This window comes from Cryptomeria japonica, chromosome 7 (genome assembly GCF_030272615.1).
Source record: "Cryptomeria japonica chromosome 7, Sugi_1.0, whole genome shotgun sequence".
NCBI classification, from domain to species: domain Eukaryota; kingdom Viridiplantae; phylum Streptophyta; class Pinopsida; order Cupressales; family Cupressaceae; genus Cryptomeria; species Cryptomeria japonica.
Genome location: NC_081411.1, coordinates 394,452,197 through 394,465,964, shown reverse-complemented (window position 1 = coordinate 394,465,964; position 13,768 = coordinate 394,452,197). Strand labels below are relative to the sequence as shown.

Genomic DNA, 13,768 nt, shown 5'->3' with positions numbered 1-13,768 from the left:
TCTCTCCTGATCAAAGTACGATTGCATGCTAAGATTGCAAAAAAGTTCAAACAATCGACTCCAAGATTCCTTTATGCTACGGACGTGACTCAGTTGGCTTGATGTGATATGCTGGTAATCCAAGGGGCTTTACATTTGGATCATTCTTAAACCTCTTTGCTGTGGTGTGAACTTCATCATCGGATATGCGATTCTGTGATGCTTTTGCTTCGGATGAACTAAACTGAAATGAACTGAAAATAAAGGGGAAAGTGTTAGAAGGATCTAAATCTACTCCTAAGGGCAGCGATATCAATAGATAATGCTTTAGTGGACAAATTCCAAATAAACCAAGCTCTGCTTCGCCAAGTTTAACTACAACTCCACAAGAACCGGTGCAATCTTCTGAGGTTGTTGAAGGATTTTCACATTGATAAAGTGCATTTGAATACCCAACACGGTGCAATCCAAACGACTATTCACAATCGAACTTAGCATAAATTTGGGGGTTCAGGCTAACTTTACACTGCATCTTATAATCAACAAGATGCAAAAAGTATGAACCATGGAAATTCATCAAACACCATTACATACTTCATTAAAATCAAAGCACTTTATCTAACAACTAAGAAAAAAAAGTCTACACTAAGTGAGGAAGGTGAAAGCATGCAAGTCTTGAAAAAATAACTTAAGTGGACACCATCAGAGAACAATGTTTCACTATTATTATCTCAAAAAACTTATCGCAACAATTTCATACAGATCTCCCTTCTCTTTACAAATGAGGGGGGTCACCCCTATATAGACTTCATGCCTTGAGGACACATGCAAATGCTAATTAGGGTTTTCCCCCAAAAGATTCTCCACTCAAGATGCAACAAGGTGGGAATCAGCAATTAATGCCCATTAAGCCCATATACAGTTAATTCAAATATGCCCAAAAATGGCATCCATTCATGCATTAAATGCACTACTTTATCAAGTTTGTCCATCATGCAATGAATATTCTCCATGCAAAGAACGTTCCTAAATGTCCACTATTTCATGCGACGGCAACATGCGCAAGGAATCTGTCATAAAATCATAAATATGACGTCTGCATGCAAAAGATGCTCCATAAATTCACCATGCATTGATCGGTCCACCACTTGATCAAAATATTCCTGTAATAAGTGCACCACCATGAAGCCATAAATGCACCATCATCTCCTAGACGTGACGGCCGCATGCAAAAGGAATCTGCCATTAGTTCAATATGCGTTGATTTGGTTGCCACTTGGCGAGAAACCCCTGGAGAGAGAAAACTTCAGGAGGGCGAATCTCTGACTCTGGAAGTATTTTCTTGAAGTTTTTTGAACTTTCCTTGTACTGGAAGAGATTTTTAATGATTTTTCAACATCTATTTTCTAGGAAAATTTTCAAATTAGGGTTCTAGGGCCCAGGAGAGAAAATTCTCTCACAACTCTAAATCTATCATCATTTTGAAATTCAAATGATTTTTGATGCCCAAAAATGGTTTTTTCAAAAAAACATTCAGGGGGAAATTTCCTTTCCGGTTCATCCTTGACCCTTTGATTTCCATGCCTTAGAAAATTTTCTCATTTGACTTGGGCGTGGAATTTTGATCTTGATGGAGGAAATTTCATCTTGAAGCATTTATCCTTGCTTATCTTGTTTTGGCACCAGACTCTCCTACTTGGGCGCTGAATCCATGTTGCCAAGGAATTTCAAGTTTTTCACATTTTCCATTGATCATCTAACTTGAGTGCTAGACTTCCTTCCTTGGGCGCTATTTTTACCAGGTGGTTGAATTTCATCTTTTAAGCATTTAAATTCCATGACCTCTTCATTTTAGCGCCCCAGTTAGGACTTGGGTGCTAATTCCTCTTGAAGGAGGAATTCTTCATTTTTCAACTTTCCTTGGCATTGTAGTTTTCGCGCCTTACTACTCCACCTGGGCGCAAATTTTACCTCATGGAATTTTGTGTTTTTGCAGTTTTCCATCACCTTGTCGTTTTGGAGCTGGATTCCTATGCATGGGCGCCATTTTCACCTAGAGAGGGAATTCATCAATTTTGGAGTTCTCCATGCCACCCCCACTTTGGTGCTCTTGGCTCGGCATGGGGGCAATTTTCCATTGAGCAAGGAATTTCACTTTTTTCACATTTTCCATGCTATGGGCATTTTGGCGCCCTACTCCATCCTTGGGCGGAATTTTACATGAGTCAAGGAATTTCACTTTTTGAAGGTTTTCCAAGACTTGGCATTTTGGCGCCCTTCTTGACTCCTTGGGCGGAATTTTGACCAGGTCCTAGATTTTTCATGAATTCCAGGATACATGGATTTTGGCAGCCTTTCTGGGAACTGGGCGCCATTTCACAGTGGTCAAAGATTTTACGTCCTTTTTATGAATTCCAGACCACAAATCAAGATGACATGCTTGGATTTTGAAGTGATTTTCAAGGTGATTTTCAAGCTTTCCATTCCTGGACTGAATATCCACACAGCCAAATTTTGATCACTCTGCTTGCTCTTTGACTTTCCGGATTTAGAAATGATCGTGCATATCTGGCCTTTAGTGTCAGCTTGCAAGGACTTGCCACAAGTAGACTTTCCAAAAATTGAAACTTTTTCAAACTGTCAGCGTTAGAGCAAAACAAGACGCGATGACACTTTCTAAAAATAGAAACTACTAAAAATAGTAGGTTTGATTTTCGGTGAAATGAAGACATTCCGAGAGGTAGTGAAATCCCTAAAAAATAGTAACTTTCTAAAAATAGAAAGTTACTAAGAATTTGCTCAAATTTCACTGGGAGGTTCCTCAGAGGGTCTTGATTCCAGTGCAATGTTTAGTTTTCCCGAAACCCTAAAATAAAACCCGAAAATCTAGGACTGAAAGGTAAAACCCTAAAACAGTCAAAACAAGCCCTAGACTCAGCTAAAATTGCCCAAACGAAAAGTAGACTTGATCAAGTGACCCCCAAACACTTGCAAACTTGAAGGATTGACGAAATTGCTACCAAAAGACCTAAAAAACTGAAACCAAAAGATCGAGAGGGCCTAAAAAGTAGGGGGTCCCCATTTGTAATGGGGTGATGTGTGAAAACGTCACAACATGTGGTAGCTCCAGTTCCCCCTAAACCTTTTGAAGCACACAAAAACAATTGTACTGAACAACTTAAGGAACCAATTTCAATTAAGTAATCTGTCCTACCTTATCCTACTTAAAAAGCAATCAATTTATCCATAAAATTATAATATAAAACAAAAATCACTTCATATTTATAGTTGTGTAAGATAGTTGGAAATGAGCTTATGAAGAGGCTTTTCAAGATACAATAGTATGCTCAGGGATATGAAATAGTTGCAAAAAAATATTCATTTCTAGGGTTCATCATCACCCCCTAGCTGAAGGTATTGCACGTCCTCGTGCAATTCTTAACGTCCTATCTTTGATGGTAAGCCATGTTAGCGCTGCAGACTGCCTTGAAGTGATAAGGCTGGCTGTATGTGGGCTCCTCTCTAACATGGTAGTAACCCCGATTCTCTTCAATCTGCTCCCACCTTCTAGTTTGTACGTTTGAATTTACTAGAACTTTGCTTGCTCAATCAAGGATGGTATACCATAATAAAGGGAAATTCAATCTTAAACCTATCCATTAATATCCTTGGTTTTGTGCAACATCCTTATACGATCTTTCTATGTCACTGGATTTGCCTGCAAACCAGTTGGATCTGGGTTTGGTTCTAATCAGATTTTTGATACAGTTCAATCTGCTTGTGGATATGGTCATGTTGCGGAGAATGAGGTTGGGTTTGTCGAGGACAAACTTGGGTGGTATCTGGGGGGAATTAGGCCAACCTAGGCGAACCCGTCCATTTCTTTGCCTTTGTTGCATTGAAGTTTTTTTTCTACCTTTTATATTGCGTTTTAAAAACTTATGAAAATAAAAAAATGGTGTGCACCATGAAGGTCTATGTAGTTTTGAAGGTCTTCATTTAGGCTTGGTAGCAAGAGCTCTGCCCCTCGACCCTACCTTGTATTGTGACAAGGAGTGTGCAAGGGATTTTGCCCTTAGAGCCCACAAGGGGTGCTACTTCTTGACTCTTTTGGGGGCACTACCCCTTGACCCTGCAAGGGGCATTGCTTCCAAACCCCCATGAAGCTGTGGGGATATGGAGTCAAAGCAAACTGATTTGGATGCTTCCACTTTCCAATATGTTATACTTGAGTTCAGAAAGTGAGAACACTTTTAGTTGGAGTGGCAGTGGCAACCGTTCTTCAAATGTTCATCATCTAATGCCAATGATGATGTTGGTTTTGATGATTTAGAAAATTCTTATGATGCTGAAAATTGATTGTTGAACTTGATTTTATTATTTTAATCTTGAACTTGATGATATTTATCATTTCTGTTTTAAATGACATTAGAGTTTTTTGGTGGTTTTGTTGATTATATTATACTGTGGTATTCTAAACTTATTTCTTATTTTTAGTCTATATATATATTGAAACAAAAGTCGAAGTTAGTCATCCTGTATGCCACTAATAACATTCCTTTGTCACCCCTTGGTAAGTGGAGCATTAATACTTGGATTTCCCTTAAAGTAGTTAAGCATACTTGCTTGGAGAAGCTGGAGTGGCAATGTGCGTCGGTGGGTGCAAAGCAAAGGATTTCCTGCCCTTTCCTAATATTGTTGGGCAGGGGCAGACCCCTCTTTTCTATATGGGTCCAATGATGGAGATGCCCTCTGACTCATTTCATAGTCCTCTGAGGTGACCGAGGAGGCATACTTCAGGGATTATACTCCTTCCTATTGAAGTCTTCCCTTTGCTTCCAGATAGATATGTTCAAATGAGTACACCTTCTTTGGTACAATCCCATAAATAAATGTGTGATTGGCTCGGGTTAGGGAGATAGATGAGCTTTTAGAGATGAGACTAGCTGTAGCTCCCTCAAATCAGTTATTACTGCTCATGCCCTTAGAACTGGATGGTGTTTATGGAATCGGGAATCATCTGAATCTAGATCTGTATTTGTACTTGGCTCTACTAATTAGGGTGTTGCTCTCAAGATTGGTGGTTTCGGAGTTACTTCAATAGATTATAGGTAGACATGTTTTTTGTACGAATGAACCAAAAATCAACCCAGCCCCAATTTTTTTTGTCGGATCCACGAACTCGAACTAGGATCCATACCAAAACCATAACATAGCAATTTTACTCTTCCTATTGCAGCCATAATTTTTTTAGCAGATAATGACTTATTTTTCTTCAGTGCTGACAATAGTTTACTCCATCTTAATTGAAAACCTATAAGAGCCTCTCTTCCAATTTTTGTTAGTGCTTGCATATTTCTATTGGCAATTTTTAGCTGATATAGTGCTTTACTCCTTATTTGGGTATTTCTCATTGACTCGTACAATGAATTTATTACTTCATTTCACCTAGTGAACTTGATTTTGACCATAAATTTTGCATTGGCTTCTTTGGGTGAGTAGGCTGCCATCTACCTACTTATTTCATTACGAAGATAGGAGGAGAATGCCCTGAATACCAAATGCCCCACAAAAGGATTGGGTTCCATTTTGTTTTGCATTGAAGAATATAATTGTGCTGATAAAATTCACATATCTGATCCCTTTCACCTTTTGTGCAAGAAAAATTGTTATTGCAAAAATTTCTTGGTTTATTCACATAATGTGGAAGATTTGATAGTACCTGTACCAGTTAGTACTGGTACCATTGCTGCTAAAGATAGAGAGCATTGGTTGGAGGTTTTTGTTCTATGATATACCTTGATAAACAACATATTTCCTTGGTTTGCTTATTCAGGGCTGGAATACCATCCTCTTTTTCTTTCACCTTATTTTGCTTTTCTACTATAAAGTCATCCATAATTATTTCAACACATTCACAAATTTGATAAGAGAAAATACTTAAACAACTATTTGGAAATTTGAGGTGCATTACATAATCTAAAAGGAAGCATGTGATAAGCATATGTTGCCCATGGACAAGTGAATGTGACCATATCTTTATTCCTTGGGGCCATGTGGATTTGATTGTTTCTGCTAAAACCATCAAGAAAAGAAAAATATTTTTTCCTTGATAATGTATCCAATACTGTAATGTCCCCTACTAGGAGGCTGCCTGTATAATTAACATACATCATTATGCCTTAAATCAGAACACTAAACTGGAGAACAATTAGCATTCATAATACAATTGATAGTTACTATACTGAATCCCCAATCCATACTTATTTCCTAATCATCAACCTGTTGACATGTATTTTGTACACAGCCTAACACAGAATAAAATACCTAAGGGTATCTTATCCTCTCTTGAGAAAAAGTCTCTAACTGCTGAAGATTCGCATAAAGGATCAGTTAGGATGACTCCAAGGTTCCTTTTAGTAGGGTCTCTACATGTGGATAAGCTCCAGTGGTATGATGTGATTTGCTGGAATCACAAGGGGACTTACATTTGGTGATTGAATTTCCGATCTACTTTGCTAGAACACAAGCTCTCACTAACTTAGATTAAAAAAGGGAAAAAGGAAGGGGGTGAAGAGAGGATCTAATCCTAATACTAAGAATGTAGGAGCAATGATTTGATTTTTGATGAAACTCCAACTAGGTCTTGTTTTGACATCAATGGAACATCTACACAAGGCTAGTGCGATCTTCTAAGGGAAGCTTTATGATGTTCAAATCATCACCACAGGCATAGACACCATCAAGTTGATGCATATCAATGAAGAAGCGACAAATTGAAATTGAGCTTAGGCTGAATGATTCCAGTTGACTACGCAAGGCAAGTCTGCAATCAACAAACTGCTAGTAGTATGGATGTACGAATTCCACCATTAATCAATCACATTTCCTCCATTCATCTAATCATCTACCATCTAGGATTGAAGACTCAACAAGAAACCATGCAAATTGCAAGAAACGACACACTTCACCATTACTTCAATGAAAATGGAGTTTGTTTACAATCAATGGCAACAATTTCTTGCCTTGTCCTCCTATTCTACTCTAATTGCTTCCAACTATTCTCTAACTATTCTAACTATTTACATACTATCTCTAACAATTGCTAATTAGCCTTTACAAATGAAATGCCAGGGCTTATATAGTGCCCACAATACAATTCGATGGCTTAGATCAATTCGAGATCAATGGCCAAGATTTTACAATGAAAACCCTAATTAGGGTTTGTTACAACCATTACATAACATTTAATGCTTGACCAATGATAAAATTGTATTGCTTGGACACATGTCCCCTCTAGAAAAATCGACCAATGGATAGTCGGGGTAGGTACATCGGAGTTTGTGCCACCTTCCATGAGTTAGGTACATTGAATCTGGACATGCTGAGGTGGACCACACTGACTGGAGGAGTGATGACTGGGATGCCACCTCATCTGACACTTGTAGCTTGCTAGATATTCAATTTGATGTCGTTGAGAAGCTATCTTTAATTAACTCTTGTTCTAACTCCTTTTGTCCTTGATGTGCAAGACGATTGATGTACCTCGCCTTGGAACGCTGGATTGAAAGAGGTCGCCCTTGTCCTGGCTTGATCGTCCTGGCGAAGACCGTCCTTGATCCGGCTTGATTTTCCTTGAAGAGATCTCCATTTGGTGCCTACACAACATTTCAAAATTAGTACCATGATTTTGCAATACATAACATAAATTAGAGACCAAATTTTAGGAAACTTAATGATAAGTCCTTTATTAATCATTTCCTAAAACGACTGAGCTAAGGGAAAACAAAATTTCAAAATTCAAAATTAAGGCAATGACGAACAAAATTCGAAATTAAAACAAGAGATCTTGCCATACCTTATTTGAGAGCTTAGCTCTAAAATGCAAAATAAAGGAATTCGCCTAGGCAAAAATCAAAATTTGATGGCTTCGACGTGATCTCCTCTAAATGATCTATCTTTTATCAATTTGCTCAAGTGAAAACTAAGTTCGCTCCCCTTAGATGATCTTGGCGCCTTCCTTTGCTTGAAATGACTCTAACACACAACTCGCACTTCTCCTTCCAAGATCGCATCTAAGATGGTGAAATGATAATGTGAAAATAATGATTTTCACTTCTCCTTTATAAGCGCTCTCACCACAATTACCATATAGGCTGACTTTGGAAAAATTAAGCAATTAAAACGATTTTTACATCAATAACCAGGCCGACCTCATAACCTTAGCGCTCCTTTTGTTTGTTTTTTTTTAATAAATAATTAATTAAATGCCTTTGTCATTTAAATTAATAAATTCGGTTTTTCTTACAAGGCAAAATAATTAATTAATACCAAACGCAATTTTTAAATGCCATTTTAATTGGATTTTCAAAGCATATCGAATTTTAGCATTTAAAATAAATTCAAAGAAATGTGTTTGAGCGCCAAAATTTTGAAAATGGGAAATACAAACCTCATCGCCCTGGTCCCTTACTGAGGGACAAGAGCGATCCACCACCTTTGGTCATGATTCTTGCAATTTTGACGTTCAAAGTCTCCATCCTTACGTTGGAATTGCCATTTTCGCTAGGTCCTTCAAGCTTGATTGACTTGTTCTTGCAAATGAATGTCCTTTTGTGGTGATATCGCCCTGGTCCTTGTCCAAAGGACAGGAGCGATATGAGTTCCTTGCACAAATTGGTAACACTTTGACGTTCAAAACTCTTGCATATCATCTTCAAAAGACACCTTATACCTTGTGTGATCTCAAAAAACCCTGACTTGGCATGAATTTGAAGGAAAATGAAGGATCCTAAGCAAATCGCCCTGGTCCCTTGGAGAGGGACAGGAGCGATATAGCCTCTATGTTCAATTTGATGATCATTTAACGTTTGAAGTCTTTGTATATCACCTTCTAATCATGCCTTGGACCTCATACGACCTTGCAAAACCTTGACCTTACGTGATTTTTGAGAGATTTGGCTAATATAATCAATATCGCTCTGGTCCCTTCCTGAGGGACAGGAGCGAACTTAAGCATTTTGGTCCTTTGTTGGCATTTGGTAATCTTCAATGAGCTCAAGTCACATCTTTTCTTGCCTTCAAACCAAAAACTTGCTTGATCTTCGTCCAGAACATGCCCTATGAAGGATTTCGCTCTGGTCCCTGGGAGAGGGACAGGAGCGATTCGCCTTGGTCCTCCTGGGAGGGACAGGAGCGAAGTTCGCTCTGGATCCTCAGTGAAGGACAGGAGCGAAATTTGACTTTTCGAACTCTCTATCAGGATAAATTTTAATGGAATATAACATTTAAGTATAAGAACTTATACTTTAAGTTATATTCCATATATACTTTCAGGATGTTTGAGAGTGGTTTCAGACCTACAGGAGTTATATTGCAAAATCTAGTTTTTTGAGGTTTTTCAGTTCCCAGACTTAGTCAAATTTCAGGATCAGGACATTCCAGACTTAGCCAAAATTCAGGATCAGGACCTCACTCAAGCCAGACTTGTTATCCATGTGATCCCCTGGGCGACACTCAAAATGCAAAGGCCAGCTAACAAAACCCTAAAAAAACCTAAAGAACAAACCCTAAAAAGCAAAAAACATGGGTCCCCATTTGCAATGGGGCGATGTGTGAAAACGTCACAACACAACCCTAACGGAGGATGGGGATTTACTTGTTAGGGTGCTAGGAAAACCACTCTCCACAAATAGGCCCAAGGGTTTCAGGAACACCCATCCATACCACTTCTTGGAGCTCACCTATTTTGGGAGGTATTACAACCACCTTTCCCTAACAAAAGCAATCTATCCTTGTGAGGGGCAATAGAGAATGATTAAGGGTTAGGCTATGAGTATAGTGTATACTATTCTCACATGTATTACGAATATATATGTAAACAAGTGAAATTAAGCATAATTGTCATATAAATCTGATTACAAATATAAATCTTATTGGCATTTTTTCTGTTATATGTATATAGAAGAAAACAACTTATATTATGGGCCATGTATTTGCCCCTTAACCCTAATAAAATTTAAATATAACATTACTGTAAATAAGCGCTTAGTTCATAAGTAAGATACAACATACCAATCTGCTGTTACAATAATGATTGCCAGTAATTCAATCTGATCTGCTCCTTCAATCCATATTCTTGATCCGTTTTTGGATGCCCCTTCTTGAATGCCGATCTGCATTATGTATCTATCCATTGGTAGTGAAGAGCCACGTCTTTCCTATAGCCTTGTCCCCCTTTTAAAAGAGGTGTATCTTCTAACGGTGACCCTTCCCCCTTGTTGACTAAACTGTTGTGAGTAATTAAAATCTTTATGTGCCACTTAACTAATGACCTGTGGTTGCCTTGCTATAATCGTAACCCTTTAATAACTCATGTATTAGAAAACATACCATAGTATCTCACTGTTTAAGTATATGCAGCGGTGCAAATTGGGATAGCATGGCTGCCTCTTGCCGAATTAATTTATGGGATATAAATCCTCAGAAAATTGTGAAGTCTCATAAATGAGACGATTTTCTGATCAATGATGTCTCTTTATTTATTTATTTCTGTTTTATTTCATGCTAGAAATCAGATAATATAATGCCCCCATTTTAGCCAGTTATCAGATGATGTGTCGTTAGCCTGTTTTGCCTTGGTCCCAAGGGCTAACTAGGACTTTGCAGGGATCAGTGAGGGTTTTGGTCTAGGCAATTTCAGTTTCAGGCCAATCAGAGGTGTTTTGACAAGGTTTCCAAATACTTACTATTTATAGTAAGTCAACAGTGGCTTAGTGGACGGAAATATTTGATGCATTTTATAATGCCAGTATTTGTGGTGATCATTATTTGTCATCAGGTTTGCAAATTTAATGAGCCAATAATTATTTGGGCAATTAAGTTAAAAGTTACTAAAGTTAAATTTAAATATTTAAGTGATTAATAAATGCTAGGACTAATGTTTAAAGGGAAAATATTAGAAGTCCCCTTTAAATGGGAGACATAAGGAGTTAATGTTATTTTATTAAACATATGTTTAATCCCACATTTGTGGTGCATTGGTAATTGTGCCCAAACTGAGTGATAAATGTGAGCTTGTAAAGCTATTAAAGACATCTTGGATATTGTGTCTTGGGATTTGTATTTTTGGAAATCCTTTTGGCTCTTGAGGACGAGTTCCCTCACAGGTAACGTTTCCTACACCTGTGCACTATCAAGCCTAGGAAATCTTCAAATGAAAAAAACAAAAAGTGCAGAGAAGAGTATCTTGGCATGGAATTCATACTTCACAGGTTGAAGCTCAGCCAAGGGAAATCGCAGGGTAAATTTGACTGGTGAATGGAGAGTTGAAATGCCAAACATTAACAAGCTGGGTAGTGATTTGAAGGTGTATACAGTGCATTGACTGCAGTTTCAGACTTGCCGGTCGCTTCTTCTTCTTCCTGGGCCGTACTCTTGTCTTGATTAGACCGTATTTTGTGATTAGTCTCCTCATTATTGTTGGGCGTGACTTTCTTTAACTGGGCGCTAACCTTTAAGGCTGGGTGTGAGCTTTAAGCTCAGTGCGATTTTCTTTCTGGGCTCCCCTACTGTTGCTGGTTGCGCACTTCTTGCTGGGCATGAAAAGTGAGTGCTGGGCGTGGCTTAAACACTGTTAGAGGAGGCAACTTGGTGCTGAATCGTGGCATACTTAACTTACCCTTGTAGTTGCTGCTGTGCGGAGATCGCAGACATTATTGTTGCTGCTAAGGATTGTAACTGTGTGTCCATTGAAGACAAATTCATCACAAAGGTACCAACCACGTTCTACTTGTTCTGGGCACTTCACCTCCTGATGCTAGGCTTCTATTTTCCTTAGTTCCTTGAATGGATTATTGTAATGCAAATCTGGAAAGAAGTGCAGCAATATTTGTTCATTGACATATCTAGTTTGATTCAAATAAGTAATTTGTTGCTTATAGATTGTTAATGTTCGTTGACATTACTTATGGATGAAAAGATATCATACACTTAAACGCACCAAGTATCAACATAACCACAACTCAATACAGTAAGAAGAAAACAAAAAAAATCAGTTCTTAGGACAAATCCATGGCAACTGTTTGACGAAATTCCTCAAGACCGTTAGGGAAGAGATTGTAACAAATAGGGGCAGCCTATTACAGTGGTATCAGAGCTAAAGTTCCTGCCAACCTTTGGGTGATTGTGGAAGTCTGATTTTAGCTTGGATAATGGCAATAGAAGATGGAAAACAATTGGCAAAGACACTCTATGTAGCAAGTAGTAAGCTCAGTGATCATTCCCAAACAAGGGATGATGTTTTGAACACTTTAAATAAGGTAGAGGAATGCTTGATTTTTGTTGAGCAGCCACCTTCTGAATTGATACAATTAGCTATGGCTCTTATAGTGACCTCTTTGAGTCAACACAATTGGGTAAGGCATCCAGATGATGAGATTAAGTTGATGCTAACTTCTTGTTTATCCGAAACCATGAGGATTATGACACCTTAAGTTCCTTATGAAGATGATGATACAATGAAAGAGGTTTTACAGCTGATTGTAGAGAGTCTACAGGGGTTACGAGATGTCAAAGCACCCACTTTTGGTAGGAGAGCTAAAATTTTAGACATTATGGCAAAGACTAGATCATTTGTCCTTATGCCGGACCTTCATTGTGATGTGTTGATTCTACAAATGTTTCATTGTTTCATAGCCGTCATCAGGAAACGCCATCCAAACAGGGTGAAGACAGATATGTATGACATCTTGTCCATGATCTTATATGAGAATGATGTTGTTTGTAAGAAGTTGCGGTCTGATTTGTTAGACTGATTTGTTAGACATTTGGAGAAGTGAGCTGTATGTTTCAGCTGTAGCCTATGATTTCTCAAGAAGTTTGGTTGAGCTGAAGATTGAGAAGTTTAGGGAACAGCTAACTACAAAAGAATTGATCTCTTGGGGTTTACAAGTTTCACTTTCTCTTCAGGTGGGAATCAATCCAGATGTTGATGAGAAAGTTTCAGCTTTGATTACACCTATTACTTTGCCCGAGGAAAGTAAAAAGGATAATGACTGCCATTTAGTTAAGAAGGAGTTTATAGAGTTTGAGTCAATCACTACAGGTGAAAGGATTTCAAAACTCTTCATTGGTGATGTGTAGATTTTCATTGATAAAACAGGGGAAGAGAAAAACTTCCTTGAGTTTACTTATGATCACATTACTGCTCCAGTAGAACTACATGTTGAGAGCATACCATCTTCCAGTGAATCAGCTAAGTGGGATGCGGAGTGTATAGAGCAAACTGGACTTCCTTGTACCGAGAAAATTAATTAGGGCATTGGGGATACTTCTACAGGGGGAATTGGTGCTGTTCTAATTTCAAAGCATAACATACACATACAGGACTTTGTTGAAGAAGAATTTCAGTCACAATTGGGTGCCTCTTCATGCGAAGCAAAAGTTGTTCAAACACCTCATAGTCTCCGCGTAGTTTGTGGAATCAGTTGAAGGTGAATGAGGATGGGATAGTGGCAGCTTTATCTCATCATGATGAAATACATCAGCTGGTTGAAAATTACCTTTGGACGATTCAGTTAGAGAGAAGACAAAGGGGAACTAAAGCAAAATCTTCTTTTGTTAGTTTGCAGAAGATCAAAGAAGGAACGGGAACAATGAAAACAAACTATTTGCACCTTCTTTTAGACCATGATCACCTTCTCAACCTAGTTGAGATCTATTTAGACGCCTTGAGAAGGAAGGAGGAAGAAATTAATGATCTTTGCTTACAATTAAGCATGACCCACTC

The 13,768-nt window shown here is 38.3% G+C and overlaps 1 protein-coding gene across 4 annotated transcripts in view; it reads left to right on the top strand.

Moving 5' to 3' along the window:
* LOC131041791 (3-isopropylmalate dehydrogenase 2, chloroplastic) overlaps window positions 1–13,768 on the top strand; it is a 105,397-nt gene that overhangs the window by 74,415 nt on the left and 17,214 nt on the right. The gene's annotated exons all lie outside the window — the stretch shown is intronic.